The following is a 19,958-nucleotide window of genomic DNA, read 5'->3' as shown; positions in this document are numbered from 1 at the left end:
AAAAACATGCTGGTGCCCAAAGCCCTCCTCTTGAACACGCGGCTGCTGCATTTAAACGTGCGAACACGGAATACTGAGGCAGCGTAATCCTGAAGCCATCTCGGGACTCATCAATCCATTTAAAGCCACACCCTGCCCCTTCAGATCACACCTGCAGCTTTCTGCTTTCTACCTTAGTGACGCTTTTTCCTTTTTCTCTTCTCCCGTCTTTCCCAAATGTGCTTTTTGTTCGCAGCAAATGCTTAAGGCAGAAGAATAAGCCCCAGCCCTCAAAAATAAGTGCCGGTGCTCAGCACCGGAAACAACAAGCACAAATTAAGTACTGCTTATGAAGAACAATGGCTCTCAGTTATTTGTTTGGGCTAGGAATATCTCTGACCTAACATTTACACTCGGTTACTTCAAACCTACTGCTGGTTTCAAAATCATCAGTGGTAAATATCCAACACTTATCTGGCCAGAAAAACATGCGTGGGTTAGTTTGTTATGATCAAAATACAATCTTCCAAACATTTGGACAGGAATAAATACACTTAGGAGTGCTAGCACTGAGGTATTAAGGCTATGACGTGTCAGCAGGGAAGGAACAGACAACATCATGTATCCCATCAATCCAGACAACCAATGTCAAAGACAAGCACTGCAGAGCCAGCCATATGCTCAGCTGTAGTGTTACCCACAGGAAACTTTGTATATTAATTTATGAGAGATAAAATATATATATGAAAGAAAACGTAGCGTATCAAGAAGGCCACTCCCCTTTGTAAACTCGGCTGCAGATAATAAACAGTCTTTAGGCATGGAAGGAGATATTATTCTGAACGTACATTGTTAGTGAAATGTATCCTGCAATCTTAAATGACAAAAAAACAAAGAAACAAAAAGAAAGTGACTTAATCTGAAATATAATTAAAAGACTGCAGGGAAATGAATGATTGGAAAAGCCCCCCATTTGGCAAAGGAATCCTCATTCATTAAAAAATAAACAGTGTGTCAATTGAAATCTTTATTAAAAAATACAAGCAACTGAACGACCCAGCTCGCACTGTTTGTCAAAGTCCTCCTCAATTCTTACCTTACATAATAAAAACTATTAACAAGCAAATAAAAGCTAGTCCATTTGAACCATCATTAAAATTTGTAATGGAAGCTTTGAACATTGGATGTGTTGACTTTTTGGTATGTTGGGGTCTTTTAGTCTTGCAGTAAGTGTTCTGGCTTTGGATATCCAAAAAGGACATAATCAGCTTCATACAGCTTGTACAGCTGCTGTCTCTGTGCTAGAGGGATTTCAGCAAACCAGCCCTCCTCCCAGCTGCTAGCAGTCTTATTTAAGTAGCTAGGAGGGAACTGCAGTAGTGTGTCCACATCAAGTAGCCGAAGCAACTGTGCAGCATCCTCATTCAATGTTTCTAATTTACAAACAATACTCTATCTGGCATGGGTGGCACAGGCGGTACACTTGCCGCCAGTGTTCATTAAAGGGCTCCTCACTCTCAGTATGTGAGTCCAAGAGATACTGGATTAACTGGGCAAAGGAAGGTATCAGGCCAGTCGAAAAGGCCTCATGAACGGAGGCTGGGAAACTTGTGTGGTTGGAATAGCGTCTCATTATAGGCACAGAAAAGCTACGGTAAAACCACTCATTCTCCAAAAGTAATTCACTGCGAAAAGCTGATATGAGGCGCACAAAGGGGTCACGGACAAACAGAAACTTGGTGTACTTCTTCAACCGGATCTTCATCTTGTGGCGGGAGAACTTTCCGTATATGTGCTGGAAATTGTTCAAGGTCAAGAGTGAGCTCGGGTTGTGGGTATCTCCAGGAGGAATCTGAAGCAGATCATGATAAGGAGTTTCACTTTCTGAAAGTTTCTCGCTCAGCACAATCATTACCCGCTTCCAGTTGGTGCAAGCTACCTTGGGCACGTAACAGTAAATAATGCCATGACGGTCATCCACGATCAAGTGGTCTAGCTCCGTGTTTGGAATGTCATCAAAGGAGCTGCTTTGTAGGGAAAGAAAAGCTGGAGTTGGCGCAGAATTGCCGTAAAGTTTGTTTTCTTGCTTCCTGTAATATATCCTGGTCCACTGATACTTTAGTGTCATGAGAGGTCCAATCATAGCCCCTCACATTTTCTTCATATCTGCCCAAAATTGCTTGGCTTGATCTCACTGGAGGTGGCTGCTCAGTATTTTGGTTCGAGCTACTATTATGTGGCGTACTAGCATTCAAAAACATGTCTAAAAACGTATCTACTTCTGACGAATAGGCCGGTTCCTCATCTGGGGGTGTAACGTGTTGCTCCTCTTGTTTATATGGAGAAACTGACCCGAATAATGGAGTTTGAAAATATGAGTTAGTCTCCCGACTACTGTCCCAAAACACAAAGATAAAAATGATCATGAAAATTGAACCGAACACTAGAAAGAGGCGAAACATCCATGTTTTGGTCATTCTTCACTCAGTGCGGACACTTCCTTCCTTGTTTTGTGATGTTAGCAAGAGTCTAAAAAGACAATACACGAAATGAAATTAATCCAGGAGAAAGATAAATACCCTTGTATTTAGACCAAAAACAAACAACAGATGAGATTGAGTCACAAACTGCATTTTGTAGTACTTTGGTAGAACTACAATTGTACAACAAGCATACTTCAAAATGCTATTCACAAACTGAACTCCAAAAGTATTATTACAAAACAGTACTAAATTCATCACTACATATGGTCAACCATGGTACTGCAACATCCTTCCACAGAACATATTGAAGCAGAAGCTTCAAATTAAAGTCCATGTCAACAATGCTACATTAAATTAAATTGCATTATTTAAAATAGTTAAACATATTAACAAAGTTAATTTAATGTTACAAAACCTATACTAAAAAATATTTTACCAACCATTTTTTAGTTTAAACATCAATGTAACTTTTCATGAATTACAATATAATCAAATTACTTTTATTAGTTCGAAAAATAATTTTTCAAGAATACAAAATATATCTTTTTCTTTAGGTGGGAATTTATTATTCAATTTACAGTTCAAAAAGAATATTTCAATAATTTTCTTGAGTTAAATAAATTTTTTCAATTTTCCCTAAACTTTACCATAGGGAATTTTACTATTGTAAAGCCTAGAGATCCTAATGTATATATATTTTTAATTATTAAAATGGTAAAATATAGGGATTCTGCACTTTACCATGGGGGAGTTTACCTATGGTAAAGTATAGGGATCCTAAAATTTACCTTAGGGAAGTATCGGGAAATAAATGTACTTAAATGCTTGCAGCACTATTAAATTGTTTATTTGGAGGTGGGGGATTCTCAGCACACATCTCCAACCGACCTGAGCCTATTCAGTATGCGCCGCTGGAGGCGCATAAGTTCAGAGTGCTGTTCCTGCTGCATGGAGCACTTTGTTTGGACCCGGAGGGGAGTCTCAGTACATATCTCCCAGAGACCTGAGCAGCAGGAGGGCTGACCCCTTAGCAAACGCACCTGGAGGCGCAAAAGGTTAGCGTGCTGGTTCCGCTGCGCGGTCCACATGCCGGCTATGCCCGGGCACGCCCCAGGCCCGTCTTCACCTGTCATCAACGTAAAGGGCTGGGCCCTCCCTCTTTGTCCCAGCGCATAAGAGGGTTTTGGCTATCGTGGTGTGTGTGTTTTTTTATTTTTTTCTCTCTTGAAACTCTAAGTGGATCCTGAGTAATTGGCTTATCAATATGAGGCTTCCTAACTAGCCCAAAGATTTTCTTTTTTTCAACCTTGGAATTTCGTACCACCATGGGCAAACGCAAATGTCTGCCACTAGTTGCCTCCCTGAAGCCCACTACAATTGACAAGATGCTTTAAACGGTGAGAGGAGTTGTAGCAACGGAAATTGAACTTGTGGAAATACGCTTATCTTTAAACCATGACCATTGTAGTTCTTCTGCGGAAGTACAACCTGCAACCTCCGGAGGCCATGACTGCCCCAACTGTGACCCCAGGCGGGGCCCAACCACTCAGACAATGCTGGGACTGTTGACTATGGCTCGGGGCACCCCATAATGCTCAGAGACTGGAAAATAGGAGTGTGGCATTTAGCAAATTTAAGAAATTGAAAGTTTAATCTATACAAGTTCAAAAAGGTTAGGGAGTTGAGGAGAGTGAAAGCTGCTGCTGCCCCACAGCCAGTAGCCTTATGGAGCTCGTTAGAATGGAAAACACCATTGGGCTGAAGTCGTTGGGGGAAGATTTTGTGGTTGAAATTCAAAATATGTTGACATCTGTGCTGTAGGTGGAGCTTTCACCCTTGATAGCACACTTGGAAAGATTGGAACTAGCTTACAGGGAAGCCTCAACCCAAGCCCACATGGTAACCAAGCTGGTCCCATCGGTGGGGTCTCAAACAGAAGGCAGCCAGTAGACCAGCCAAGAGACATTTACTTAGGCTCAGTTGCAGCACCTCCCCCCTGCAGTGGGAATGATCCAGTTTTGAGTAACCTGAGTAATGACACCCTGTGGCCATCTGGGCTGTGCAGGGGTGGGTCGATTTTGAGCCAGGTTGTGGTGGGGCCCAACTTCTGTGACTATGATGACATGGGCGGCTATGGTTGCTGTCGGGGATGAAAGTGCGAGATGTCCCCTCTGCCTCATGTCCTTATGTGGTGGTCCCTTCTAGTGTCCTCAAGCTTACGGCGGACCAAAGCGAGTCTCACAAAGAATTAAAAAACAAATGTATGCATTGGTTAACGCACAATAAGAATTCTTCCCATACACTGCTGGATAATTTTATTCTTACTAGAAGGGTAAGTTGGATTGGTATGCATTTAAAAGATCGCTCATGGAACTGCATGATTGTTAACTTTAGGAATCCCCGAATGACCCAGAATCTTCTGCAGTGTGAGCCCTCAGGCCAGAGTTCGGGTGCTGGCATAACGATTCAGCTATTGGGCTATTTTTATAAACCCCCTCACCTCTCACTGCCTGGTAGATTGGCTCCTCGGCAGTTGAATTTTACAAATCACAGCCAAAGCGCTCTTCCATTAGAGCTTAGTGCTCATAAGGACATGATCACCAGCTTTGCCAGTACTCCAGTGCCCCTGGAAGAGGTGGATTGATGCAGGGTCAGTGGTTCATCTGTAGTCCAAAGAGGGTTTCGACCATTGTTTACCACAGTGTTACTAGGCAAGCTCTGGGTCTAGGTGAAATGGTTAGCAATTCAAGCTGTCGCTCCTGCACCAGTGACACGTTTGCTGTAGACAAAGCTAAGAGGGTTTATATGGAAACAATGGTAGCCCATATGGTCAATGCTTCAAGTTCTGTGAAGCCCTCAAATTCCTCTACTATCCCTGGTTTATCGAGGGAGGGCGGCAAGGGGCGGGGTGCGAATGGGGATATATGCCAGTGGGTGATGATTGGTGAAGCTCCTAGGACTGAGGTACCTATGAAAATCCCCACCCTTGTTGGCCAATTAAGGGAGGTTGGAATGGGAAGGGGTATGAATGGGGATATCACCCTGCGGGAGATAAATGGTGATGAAAGAATTGGGGCCATTGGGCCTTTTATGCAGCAAGCAAGGCCCCCAAGTTTTGTTAAAGTGCTCTCTTAGAACGTGGCTGGTCTACAGGGCAAATTGGACAAACCAGACTGGGTATCTTTTATAACCATGCATGATATTTATTTCAAGAGTCTTGGACTAGTGGGGATGTCCAACACCCAGGGTATGCCACTTACTCTAAGGCAGCAATCGGGGGGAGCAAGGGAGGCCTTCGGGGTTTGTCCACATGGGTTGCCTCACACTTGGGCTATCACATTACGGCTGAGGAGACATCTAAAAGTGATATCCTATGCCTTGTACAGTCCCCTAAATCCTTTGGCCAGCTCTTTATCGCTATCGGCTCAGCCCTGGATAAGATGGACAAGATTTTAGAGGCCTCTGTGTCCACTAATCAGTGGGCTAGTCTGGAGATCGTGCACAAGGAGTTAATGGGGAGGCTTAAAATGTGTTTTTTTGTGGAGTATCAGGCAGGTAGTGCAAGAACAAAGACAGTCTCGTGGTTCAATACGCAATGCCTGCAGGGCCGTCTTAAGGCTTTCAAACTGAAAGATCCAGGATTGATGTGAAAGGCCAGAAGCCAGTTCAAGAGTAGTCTGTCTGCTGCAAATATAGAGTCGGAGACCCAAAGACGGGGATCCACACACCTAGCTGTGAGGAGCAAGGACTGCCATATATTTTGGAGACTTGTAGCCTCAGGGAATCAGAAGACTAATGGCACAATTGAAAACAATATTTCTGCAGACCAATGGTTGGAGCATTTTCGGTCTTTGCATGACTTCCAACTTGACAGAGACGGACCCCTGTGTGACAGAGTGGGGAAGTGGGGGGGGGAGGTGGCAAGGGGCCCTTGGGTCCCTGATAAGCCAGGGACATACCTACGATTTAATCTAAAGAAGTGCTTAATGCAATCTCCAAAGTGGCTCCACGCCTAGCTAGAATCTCGGGGGGGGGATTTATACAGTTTTGCACCCGATATATAGGCACAAAACTTGGGGTTCTATTTAATGCTATCTTGGAGGGGGTGCCTATGCTGACATTGTGAGCTGGAGCTGAAATAATACCTATTTACAAAAAGGGCTCTCCTCTTCTCCCAGTTAACTACAGACTAATCAGCCTTATAGACACAATGCAAAAGTTGTTTGTATGTGTGATGTTAGGTAGACTCCAGGTTTAGATTGAAGAAAAAGTTGTCTTCAGTACCCTTCAGACTTAGTTTAGGCTCGGCACTACCACCATGGATCAGGTATTTTACCTCCAGCTTACATAACAGAAAACTGCGGTGTTGGAGGTGCAAGCCTCTACACAATATTTGCGGACCTTCAGGATGCATTTGACTTGGTCCCAAGAGACACCTTGTGGCAGGTCTTGTTGGAAATAGGGGTTCCTAACTATTTGTGTAAGATTACACAAGGGGAATTTTGCCCAGGTCTGATTGGGTCCGGTCAGAAATGGAGTCTGGCAGGGTAGCGTGCTGCCCCCAACTCTATTCTCATTATATACCAATGGTCTAATTGAAGTCTTGAACAATGTTTCTAATGAAGCTGCAAGACTAGCTTCCTCCAAGGTTCCTGCATTAATGTTTGCAGACTTCTTATTTTAGAAGTCTTCAATGGGCCTACAGAGGATATTTTAGATTGTTTTGTTAATTTTTGTAGGGTTGCAGGAAAAATGAAGTACATGGTATTACACCCCTCCCCATCTACTAGGCCAGGCCCTAAACTCAACGGGGCACCCTTGAAACAGGTCAAGGTATTCGACTACTTGGGGATCACGCTATCTGAGCAAATGGACTGGTTATCGCACACCGATAAACAAAAGCTTAGGCTGGGCCAATTTACCAGCGGTTTATGGAGCGCCTTTAAAACTTTGTTCTTTAAGCCAGTCAGTCCAGTGTGCAAGTTATATAGGTCGCAGGCCCTGGGGGAGTGATGTATGGGGCGGAGTTTTGAGGCCACAAGATGGTTAGCTGTATCTCGAAAGTGAAGAATGCTTTCTTAAGACAAATATTAACTCTCCCTTTAGGTACGCCACTCTTGCTTTTAAGGTTCGACCTGGCCTATTGCTGAGGAACTGGGACTGAGGCCCCTTCTCTTTTGGAGAAAAGTATGGGCAACTCCTGAGTTAGTCTCCTAAAGAAAGGGGTTGGAAGGAGATTATAGGTCTACCTGGCACTTGTAAATTGCCATGGCTCCAATTTATCAAGCATGGCGTAAGACATATAAGAAGGGCTAGCTTGTGGGAGCACCCTGAGGTGGCCTGCCAAGCGACATCCAAGAGTGATCTGGCTAGGTCCTATGGGCACTTTAATCTGACTGCACATTTGGCTAACCCTGAGCATGGCTCCATGACCCTTAGGTTTTTAGATTTTAAAGACTACTAGGGATTTTGAACCTTTTTTTTAGATGAGGTGCAGACCAGCACTAGTGTGAAAGCTAAATTTGCAGTTCAGGCATGAGGCCCTTCCTCTTTGCATGTTGACCAGCAGTGGGGGGCAGGTGGTTATGTATTGAGCATGAGATGCCCGGCATGTGATGGGGCCGAAGAAACTGAGGCTCATTTTTTATTTTTATGTAAAGTCTACAAACACGCCAGATCAAAATGGCTGGTCATACTTTGTACAAATGTAGTATTGTCCAGCACCTTGTAGCACTAAGAAGTTTGAAAACCAGTGTGCACCAGCCAGTTGGTTTCTCTGTATCTAGGTATTTGTTCATGGCTTGGAGTATACGTAAGAGATGCTTTTAAGTGCTTTTATGGGTTGCTGGTAAGGGGGATAATTGTTTATCTTATAATCTGCATTTTTATGTTTTTAAACTAGTTTTTAAGATTTGTGAAACTGATATATTTTTATGACTGTAAGGAATTGGTATATTTGTATTGAAGTGTTTTACCTATTGATGCACTTTTTCGGCTTTAAGCCACAATAAAGTTATAATGATGATGAAATGTATTCTTTAATCATTTCATTGATTTAAATATATTGAATTAAAACTATATATTTTTTAAGTTTATATTAAATAATAAATTCTCACCTAATTACATTGATGTTTATATTAAAGAAGGTTGGTAAAATATTTTGTAAGTACATGATAAATATGCAGTATTTACAGAAGTATTTTTTAATATGTTTCAATTTCAAATAATATAAGTTAATAGAACCTACCTTCCAATGTTTTAATGTTGCTACCACCAATACTTTCAATGGGAGGGTTTGCATTACTACTGGTGCGCCATGTCTAGTGCTGGGCTTAGTACTTTAGTTGTGCAATTTGTGAATAGAATTTTGCAGTATGTACTACAAATGTACTAGAAAATTAAGTTTGTAAATAAGGCCCCCTATATGTTTATGACAAAAATGAGTTAACAAGTCTCTTTCATATTGGTTTTGAAATGGAGTAGTTATTACCCTTTTAAATTATTGTGATCCTGATTCACAATGGTAAACGTAAACTTTTATGTAAGTTTAAGATTGTTTGCTTTTCACAAATGGATTTACAAGTAGTGTTTTTACAAGTGTGGAGTCTCCGCACAAAAGGATAAAACAATCCTATCTTTTTATGAGTGGAGATTACTCACTCGTAAAGATACTACTCGTGAATCCCTTTGTGATTAGGAAAACAATTGTAAACTTACACAAAAGTCTAATTTTACCTTTGTGAATCAGGCCCTGTGTTTTAAAGGAATTTACATGGGCATAACTTTATTGTAACCTATGCAGGAAATTCACAAAACGTAATTATAACTTAAGATCTGCATCAGTTGAATGTCAATAATAGGAAAAGCAGGGACGTTGAAACATTGTTTACAATTTAAATTTGAATCTATGTACATAGTCAGTAATCTAATTTGCACTTCTGCTCAAATCTGACTGTACTTTTGGAGAGTATTAGGTTTGATTGGCTGTATGAGATTTGAGTAATCCCATCTAGAAGTGGAAATCTTAGACTAAAAACAAACTGGTTGACTACATTTTCTGTGACAATTATTTCAATTTTAGAAATATTTGTTGCAAGATGTAAACACGTGTTTGTTTTTTTTAAAACAAAAACAGTTATCAAACAGTTGCCAGAGGAGTACTGAAAGGAATGGAATCGAATCCCTTAAAGACACTTGGAAGCATGACCGTCAAATGAAATTAATATTTTTTAAAAGAATAATGGAAATGCTTTTTAAACAATTCTTCAATAAAGATTTTGGACATTAACACAACTAGCATTGTAGCAAGTACACATGTTTAGAAATACAAACCACACACACACTCCTGTTATATATCATAAGAAAAAGAAACACAGGGTATATTGAAAAACCAAGTCTGATATACTGAATGAGAAGTATGTGTCAAACAGACAGTGAGGGAGGTTTTTGTAGTGGGCGCTGTGGAGGGATTACGAAGAGGTGGAAGCAGATGATTTAAATCAGGGTTTAAGGTAGTCAAACCAACTATCCTGTTCAGTTCAGCAGCCAAGTCAAAGGAACCATGGAGGTAAATAAAAGACAAATAGAGATATGGACCCTGCCTCACCCAAACCACTTTGTGCCACAACCAGCTTTATTAACTAGCGTTGCACAGATAATAAAGAGCAAATGCAAGCATACTGCATTGCGCCTAGTTGCATCCTAGAAGGTATGACCACATGAGGAAACAACCAAACCATTGGCTTTCCTTGTTTCCCAGTTAAGACCAAAATGTAGGAATAAAATCGATCACACAAGTCGTGACTCTAACCTGTGGTGTCTGCAAGACCTACTCATGGGGCTTTTCAAGGGTCTGTAATTGTGAAGTAGTTTGAAATTAGAAGCAAAAAAAAAAATATTCATCTTATCTCAACTCCTTATCTTAAATCATGGGGGCAGTGCAAATTCAGCAAATGAAATCTAGTATGGTGGCCTCAACTGAAGGAGCACTAGTATGAACTAACAAAAGTTATGTATGCATGAGGAGGAAAATAAGACAAATTGATAGGCTAGAGTCTGTCATTTTAGTTTTGTTAAAGAACTAAAACTACACTTTCAAATACTCCAAACTCCCCATTGATTTTCACCTATTTTTTGTTTGTGAATTAAATATTTCATAACTAGTGTAGTTGTTTGATTTATACTTGTTCCTATTTTTTGTGTATTATTCACAGATTCAAATAGTAGAAATTGCTTAGGTGTGGTCCCGGCTTCCAGTAGTGATTCAGTGGGGGTCCACAGAAGTCAAAGGTCTGAGAACTGCTGAGGCAGAACATGCATTTACCAACAACTCAACTCCATCAGCTTGCTTCTACTTGCTGCAGATGCGATATAAGCACACCTTTTCTGAACTTCTCCTTGCACTTACTCCTCCACCAAATACAGAGTAAGGCAATTTAGTTAGCAGACACGGACTAGGAAAGAACAAGTTACTTACCTTTAGTTACGCTTTTTCTGGTGGAGACATTATCTAGCCGCTGATTACTCATCTTGTGAATACCCCCAAGTGCCACACTGTATCAGGAGAATTTTGTCAGCAATTTTCAGGCACACTGGTAGGTGGCATTTTGCAGGTCCACATTTGGTTCGTTCTGCCCTGGAAGTGACATCCTGGCCCATATGCAGTCGCCATCTCAAAGCCCTTATGTCAGTTTCTTTCATATATCTGTCCAAGCCATCAGAAGCAGAGACCTTAAGAATCAGACTGTTTAAGTGTGCAGATATCTTGACTGGAATGTAATTTTATTTGTATGGATTATATGAGTCCATTTCACAGAAAGGGGAGGAGGGTGATTTCATGTGGAATCTGCGGTTAGATACAGTACACATCAGAAAGAGCGTAACAAAGGTAATTAACTTTTTCTTCTGATGGTTACATCTACCCGCAGATTCCTCACCTTATAAATAGATACCACAGCAGTACCCCCCTAGGTGATGGGACTGTATAACAGCTCAGTATCTGATGGTGTATCAGTGAATGCCAGATGTGCTGTGCTATTGTTGAGAGCTGTGGAGTGAGCGTGCTGCCCTGTTTCTAAATGTAATACATGGTGATCATTTCGTCTGTTCTTATAAGGACTACCTTGCTCTGTATCTCCTGAAACAAGGCTGGGAGAGATAGAGAATGACTAAAAGCTTGAGATTACTGATGTGAAGACCTTGTGTCGAGGTCACCACAGACACTGAAATGTGATGTTGAGGAGGTGTGCCCCCACCAGACAGGACTGCTTGCGTGGTAATGGTTAGTTGTTGAATGGGGTCCATGAAAGGTCTGCCTTGCAACAGGTTGCTGCTGCTCCACCATTTCAGAGAACATTTGGCACTGACCCTTACCAATACTAGACCTTCACAGTGACACTGTGTCAGGAGGCCTTCTGGTATGTGGAGTCTGGAATAGGGAACTATGGCTATACAAGTGGCTATCATGCCTGGGAAGCGCATTACTGTTCTGGTTATGAGTTGATAATTTGGCTGATAAAGAAGCAATAACTGCTCAAATGCAAATGTCCACTCCTGATTTAAGCATGCTTTGCCTGTGGTGTCACCCAAGAAAGAGTTACATTGGAGAGGTTGAATAGGGAACTTGGTGGTTTAATGGTAAATCTCAAGCTGTGAATGAAGGAAATTGCCACTTAGGTGTGGGCTAGGCATTCCTGCCTGCCTGCTCTTTTGATTAGCCAATCATCTAGATAGGTACACAGATGGGTGCCTCCCTCCTGAGGTGGTGGCTACCACCACTTGTCATTTTGTGAAGAACTTTGGGCCTGTGATGACCACAAAGGGTAACACTCTGCATAGGTAATGCTGGCCACTTACTACACAACAGAAGTACTGCTGAAGAGCAGGGTGGATAGGTATATAAGTGGGCATCCTTCAGGTGTAGCGCTGTCCCAAAATTGCCTTGCTGCAACAGAGGGATGACATCCTGGAGGGTTGTCATGGGTAAATGTTCCGAGAGGATATACTTGTTGAGGGGCCCAAGACTGAGAATTGATCTGAGAGAGTCCTTCTTGGGAAATAGGAAATTTAGGGCGTGAACACCCTTGCCTCAATGTTGGTAGGGCACTGTTTCTTTTTCCTCCTTGTGGGGAAGGCTTGGACCTTCTTGTGGAGAAGGTGTTCTGACTTGAGGTGTGTGGCTGGGGTGGGATGTTTGGGGGTGCTGGAAGAAGTTCCAGACAATATCCTTGCTGGATGAGTGGTAGAACCTACTGGTCTGAAGTGGTGTCCTCCCAGCATGAAAGGAAATATTGCATTTTCCCCTCCACAGGTGTTGTGCAATCGGGGGGATATGGGGCAAGTCAGTGTTTCGAAGTAGGGGCTCCCTTACTGGAGGCTCCTAAACACCCTACACCTCTTGGAGTTGCTATCCCTGTATGCGCCGAGCCTACAACCCCTATTGCCCTAGAGGTGGTAGGATTGCTGCTGTTCCTGATACGCCTTCTTCCTTCTCAGTGATGTTGGGGTCAGATTTCCCAAAATGTCCAGGGACTCTTCAGTTGCCTGTCACTGCATCTTGAAAAGGGCCAAACACCTGTCTATCCAATACTAAAGGGGCTTTTTTCACCAGAATATTAAAAATGAAGCATACTCTGTGTTGTTGTGGGCTGGAGAGAGACAAAGATTACAGATGCTATGGTGGTTGTCACAAGGATACTTAGCATGTGATCTGGACCATTTCCTGAGGGGCATCTGTCCATCACTTTTGATGCTTTCACATTTGCTGGTGTTAAAAAACAAAGACAGAGCATGCAAGGGAGGCCCTCAACCTCAAATGGAGTGGGTGGCCCGAGGATGGGGGACTAGTTATTGCGCAACAGGTCTCTAGAGTGCATGGGTGTGGATGAAACAATAGTATAAAGCGTGGCTGGTATCATAAAGTCTTTCAGAAAGGTACGTTGAAGAGTGAGGGCCTGAAACTGAACATAGGACATGTGAAGCCCAGAAGTCCGGCTGATGCACGTACAAACACCGGGCTCAAGAAAAGCAATGGAGTTGGTACCTGTTAGACCTGGCATCCTTATGGTGGATTTACCCAGACTTTTTTCCTTTTACCTCCAGTTTATGTTGTATCTTTTTTTTGGCCTTACGACTCTGAGCACTTTACCACTGCTTACCAGTGCTAAGGTAACTGTGCTTCTCCCCTAATCATGGTAACATTGGTGTATCCACAATTGGCATATTTAATTTACTTGGAAGTCCCTTGTACTATGATGTACCATATACCCAGGGCCTGAAACTTAAATGCTACTAGTGGGCCTGCAGCACTGATTGTGCCACCCACTTAGTATCCCTGTAAACATGTCTTAGGCCTGCCACTGCAGAACCTCTGTGTGCAGTTTGACTGCCACTTCAACTTTGCATTTAAAACCTTTTGTCAAACTTCCCCTTTACTGCATCTAAGTCACCCCTAAGGTAGGCCCTAGGTAGCCTATAGGGTGCTATGTAAGTAAAAGGCAGGACATGAACTTTTAAGTTGTACATGTCATGGTAGTGAAACACTCCCAACGTCGTTTTTCACTACAGTGAGGCCTACTTCGAATATGCCAGCATTGGGAATTCCTTAATATAACTTTAAGCTGCACTTCCTGATCGGGAAGTTGTAGCTACACCATATTTCGTATCATACAAATGGTAATGATAAGTCCTCCTTACAGGTAAAGTCGGATTTAACATTACCATTTTAAAATTGCCACTTTTAGAAAGTGGGCATTTCTCTGCTCTTACTGCTCTATGTGCCTTGAAGCCTGTCTCTAATACACTTCTGGGTGAGGTGACAGCTACACTTTGTACATTCCCTCTAGACAGCCACAAACACAGGAAGGGTGGGAGTGACAAAGCACTCATCTGCACTCATCTGCTCTGAGCAGGCGTTAAAAGTGGCGTAAAAAATTGCGCCAGGTAATCTTATAGATTTCCTTGCGCCATTCTTTGGCCCTCCTCATGGGGGAACGCCCCATTTGCATACATTATGCCTGGCGCAGGCATAATGTAGAGCAAAGGGTTACAGAGCAGTGCAACGCATGCATTGCGCCACTTTGTAAATACGGGGCGGGGATTTCTACCTTGTTGGGCCACATGAACGTACAAAAAATGATGCTAATGTAGCACAAGGTGGCGCTAAGGGATTATAAATAGGACCCATAGTCTATTAAATTAAGCCTGCCTGCTCTGTGCCAAGCTACCAGAGAGCGAGCACAGGTTAATTTAGAGTGTGTTTCTAACTTACCCGACTAGAATGGTGGTTCCTACTTGTACAGGGTGTATACTCTGACCACCAGAAACCCCATTTCTAGCTTTGGTGATCAGTGGCAAGGTTAGGACTAGTGTCTGTGCAATACCATATATTCAGTGTTCACTACAATGCCATACTTAAGATCAATTCAAGCCTTTTTCAATTCTTCCTGTTCTGAGATCTTTATATTTTGCCAAAGTCCTTTTGCCCAAGTCTCATTTTTTTCTGCAGTGTCTGTGGTCCTGCCCGGCAATATGGAATTCGAGCTGGCCAACCTGGAGGCATGCATAGTGGCTCAGCTCGAGGGGTACTGCCAGGAGAGAAGGGTGTTCCATAAGGGAAGTGCCAAGAAGGCAGAGTTTCAAAAAGCCTGGCATGGGCACCAGCCCACCTAGAAGGAGAAATAGATGAGAAGGAGGAGTAAATGTCTAAGGATGGATCAGAGCAGCACCTAGCACAGGGTCTTGTCATGCAGCCTACAGAGGGGGGAAGCAATCTTCTCCCTGGACAGGGTGTCTACTCTAGACCATGCAGCAGTGTGTCATCTAGGAACCTGTCCCCAGAGGAAACTGGAGGGCAGGAGGGAGGAGAGAAAGCTGAAGCTAGGGCTTGCAAAGTTGAAATTAGAGCAGGAGCAGGCCCTTGCTAGAATTGTGAAAAAACAAGGAGAAAAAGCTGCCTATAAAGTAGAGAAAAATTGAGCATTAGCTCGGCATGAGAGAGCTGGACATCAGAGCCCTGATAGAGGGGTCCAACAACAGCAATGGTGGCAGCATATCTGCAGTGTCATCACATGAGTCCAGATTTCATATCCCATAAGGTATGGTGCCCAGTTATGGAGTGGGGGATGACATAGATAAATGGTTGGCAGCCTATAAAGTAGCTTTAAAAGTGCACAGGGACCCAGAGGAGTTCTGGGGGGTAGTCTTTGGCAGTATATACCCACAGTGGGGAGGGACACACTCCTTACATTAGCAGTGAAGGACCAGACCAACTACACTGCCAGGAAGGCCATTTTAGTCAGTAAGTTTTGATTGACACCTGAGAGGTATAGGCAACGGTTCAGGACTAGTCACAAACTCTCTACACAAGCATGGTTGGATTTCTTGGACTGAGCTGGTAAGGCACTGAAGGGCTGGGGGAGGGGGCAGCAAAGCTGATGATTTTTAAGGGGTGTACAACTTGTTTTTGAAGGAGCACATTCTTGATAACTGTTTTCCAGAGCTGCACTAACACCTGGTTGATAGCAAGCTGACTGATTCTAGGAAGCTTGCTGAGGAGGCGGACATCTGGGTCAGCACCACAGTGTCCAAGACGGTATCTGGGGGGACTCCCAAAATGGTGTTCAGGGTTCCCAACAGAAGTGATGTCGGGCTTTCCTTGCCGGGGGTGAAGGAAACGCCAGTGGGGTTGTCGTGGATACTAATGCTGCACTGCGGTACTAGAAACTAAGGAAGGACACTCCTGGGAAACAGTCATGTAAGAGTATGGTGGCCATGTTAGGTCGGAAGGTTATTTAAGATGCAAGGGTAGAAAGCACGGTATATGGCGTTCTAGCATTTTGGCCCTCGTGTGGATTGGTGTGCATTCTGACATGCTGTTTAGATTCTCAACATCTGGTGATGCAGGAGCATTTTCTCCTTTAGGAGTTGTGTCTTGGATTTCCCAGCGCTTGAGGTGTCTCCTTGAGTCTCTTGCATAGCCGTTCTTCAGTCCTTCAGGCAATTTATCAAAAATAGCCTGTAACGAAGAAGAAAATAACTTCTCAGTACTTTTTAGGTTGTAACCCGCCTTAACAAAAAACTACTTAGCTTTTCTTGCATATAGGTTCAATTCTGCTGTATATTTTGTGCTTCAATGAAATATCCTGCAAACAAAACTAGAAACAAACTGTTAATTTGGGACATTAAGTTCTATGCTAAATGTATATTTAAAGAGTGTGTATTTATGTATTAACAATTTGACCAGAGCTTGTTGGTGTTCGAACTGTGGTTAGTGAGTGAGGGTGACTCAGCTAAATGTCACTATGCTTTGTTGATTCTTTTTTTTTAAATTCATAAGTGCAAAATTAGTTTTGGAATCATATGTTTAATGGTGAAGAACTCGACTTTCAAAAAATAACAGCCTGCACTAATACTATGGTGAGCAGTTGTTGTGCACATCAAATATTGTATTAACTGGTGTTCTTCATGTTTGTTACTTATGCTGAATTTCGTTAATTAGTTCTCTTGAGGAACATTTCTTAAGATTCTATGTTCAAAAGGGGAAAAAGGAGCTAGCAGATAGTAATCTTACCACAGGGACTACAGGGGGGCACATATGTTACACACACAGGGCTAATCTCAATTTCTGTTTCTTCTACAGGAGGCACCAGTGCAGGTCTTGCTGTTGGCCTTAGACATTCTGAACCAGAACAGTGTTTTCTTTATTTTTCTTTTATCCAGAGGGCTGAGGTCATCCAGGCATGAGATTGTCTGGCGACTGAGGCTTATTGGAGGAGTCAGGATCTTGCTGTTTACTGTTCAGCTCACTTCTGCGGGAACCCCCAGGTGAGTGCTTGACAGAACACCAAGCCCACAATTAACTTCCTGCCCGAGTGAAATGGAGTTGCGGGGCATCACTATAAATAACTTAGCCAACATGATATGACATTTACAAAAAGAAACTAAAGCTCTTTACCAGAGGGTTGATTCATTGCAGAAACAAGGTGGGTTGGAACATTTTACTAGGGAAAGCGCTCAGGGATTCAAAGCCATCAGTACATCTTTTCCACAACCCTCTTCATATGAAAATCCCACTGGGGGAGGAAGCCCTGTCATTCATGTTGCCACACCACATGCTTTGCCTCTAGCTCCTCCAGACAGATTTACTGCGGAATCATCAAGATCTGCCACCTTTATTAATAAATGGCCACTACACTTCATGTGTAAACCAGTGTATTTTTCCAATGAGCAATCTAGGTTTGCCTTCGTACCATCATACTTTGGTGGGACTGCAGCTTGCTGGTCCATTCCATTAATGGACCGAGGCACACCTATCTTATATAATTATATTGCATTTAAAGCAGAAATGAAAAAATGTTTTGATCACCATGCTTTTATGCAATCAGTGGACATCGATCTTTTGAATTTAAAACAGGGGAATAAGGATCTGCTGACATATATTACAACTTTAAATAGTTTAGTATCTGAATCTGGATGGATAGACTTAGTTATAATAAGAAGATCTGATCTAGCCCTGGGCGGAGAGAACAGAGTCCAGCTTTGCGTAATTCTGCGGAGTTGAAAAAAAAAATCTGAGGAATTCTGCAAAGCTGGAGTTCTGTGCCCCTCGGAATCCTCCTGAATGTACCCATCTCGGATGCGCTAAGCAGTGGAAAAGAAGTCCAAAGTTTTCCATGGTTTGATAGCAATTGATATCAAATATTCCCTATAAAAAATGGCATTTCCATTATTATCTATGAACATACGCTTATTCAGAAAGTGCCTCTAAAAGTTTTGCTCTTACATGCCAAATTGCATCTTAGAATCTGGCCAGCGCACATACCACTATACCATGGGTATTCGTTTTGCATATCCTAAGAGCTGAAAGACGATTATTGAGGCCCATGGATCTGCAAAGGGGTATAATCCATTGAATCTGTTGTTTATCGTAAGTGGAACAATGGAATAATACATGTGCAATACATTCTGGTGAGCCACAGCCCATAGGGCATAGGTTGTGTTGGGAATCCTGTTGAAACCATCTACAGGTAAAGGTGCGTAGTGGTAGCGATCCCAGCCAAACCTGATATAAAGTGCACGCGCTCGAGGGGATAAGATCAGAGCCATGTAATTTTCAAATTCATAATGTCATTTGGCTGATGTAAACTTATCTGTCAAGCTGAGCGGAGACACATCAGCCAATTTGCCTACTTTCATTTTTAACCAGTATGCATCCTTGACAATTTGCGCCGCATTTTTGGGAAGACCACATGGGGCTGTCCAAAAATGGGCCAATCCTAAATTGATCAAACTATCTTCAACATGATTGCACCATGGGATTTTCCTTGTTACATTTTTGCTAAGCAAGACATTGAGCCATATCCTAAAAGGGCCGAAAGTGTCCGTGGACCAAATCCTAATCCAATACAATATTGGTCTTCTCCCATCACTAGATTATTATGGGAAGGTGTTAAATTTCAATTAAATAAAGAGGCAGAAAAGGCTTTTCAGCAGTTGAAGCAACAGTTTTAGAAAGACACCCATATCCAACTCAACCTTATGTAGTTGAGGCAGACGCTTCACAGGTTGCAGTAGGTAGAGTTCTGTCACAAAGGGACAACAATACTGGAGAGCTACACTCAGTTGCCTATTATTCTTGTAAACTCAATCCAGCTGAATTTAATTACTCTGTAGGTGATAAAAAACGGTTGGCCATAAAGAAGGCCTTTGAAGAATGGAGATATTACTTGCTAGGTAGTTTTCATACTGTAACCATACTCACTGATCATAGAAACTTGAAATTCTTAATATCTGCAAGGGCACTATCTAACTGTCAATTGCGATGGACACAATTCTTTAGTAATTATGACTTTGTAATCTAATTACAACCAAGTTGATGCCACGGTAAAGCTAATGCATTGTACCAGTTAGGTAATGATTTCACTGAATCACCCAATACAATTCCTTACATAATTCATTCAGATCGTTTTCAAGGAGCCTTGTTTTCAAGTCAAGATTGTCTGCACAAGTAGCTATGGAACAGAAGAAGCAGGAAGCATTAAGCATAGCTCATACAAACCAGGGGCAAACTATTCAGGGGCTCCTGTACATAAAAGGGGTCTCTACATACCTACCAATGTACTACAAAATCAGGCATTAGAATGGTGTCCTACACAATCAATGACAGGATATCCTAGTGAGAAGAGAGCTCTGGAATTTGTCAAATGTTATTTTTGGTTGCCTACCATCTCCACAAATGCAAACAGGTTTATCCAGAATTGCGCTACGTGAGCTCAAGGTAAAACCTCTCATTTGGCTCCCGCTGGATTATTGAAGGCCATACCTACCCCCACCAGCAACTTGGCACAAAGTCCCATACTTATACTTTTTTAGCGCCGCATGTACGTCATTTTTTGATGCAAAAGTGGCACAAACTTACAAAATACAATTAGATTTTGTAAGTTTGCGCCGCTTTCGTGTCAACAAATGATGAAAATGCCGTGCAAAAAAAGTATAAAT

General features: G+C 42.4%; 1 pseudogene; it reads right to left on the bottom strand.

Moving 5' to 3' along the window:
• Positions 1–1,194: 1,194 nt before the first annotated feature.
• Positions 1,195–4,995, bottom strand: LOC138260719 (carbohydrate sulfotransferase 12-like; annotated as a pseudogene).
• Between the last annotated feature and the right edge of the window lie 14,963 nt (positions 4,996–19,958).

The sequence above is a fragment of the Pleurodeles waltl genome, chromosome 10 (genome assembly GCF_031143425.1).
Source record: "Pleurodeles waltl isolate 20211129_DDA chromosome 10, aPleWal1.hap1.20221129, whole genome shotgun sequence".
In the NCBI taxonomy this organism is placed as follows: Eukaryota; Metazoa; Chordata; class Amphibia; order Caudata; family Salamandridae; genus Pleurodeles; species Pleurodeles waltl.
The sequence above is the reverse complement of the archived record's forward strand: the minus strand, read 5'-3'. Positions and strand labels throughout refer to the sequence as shown.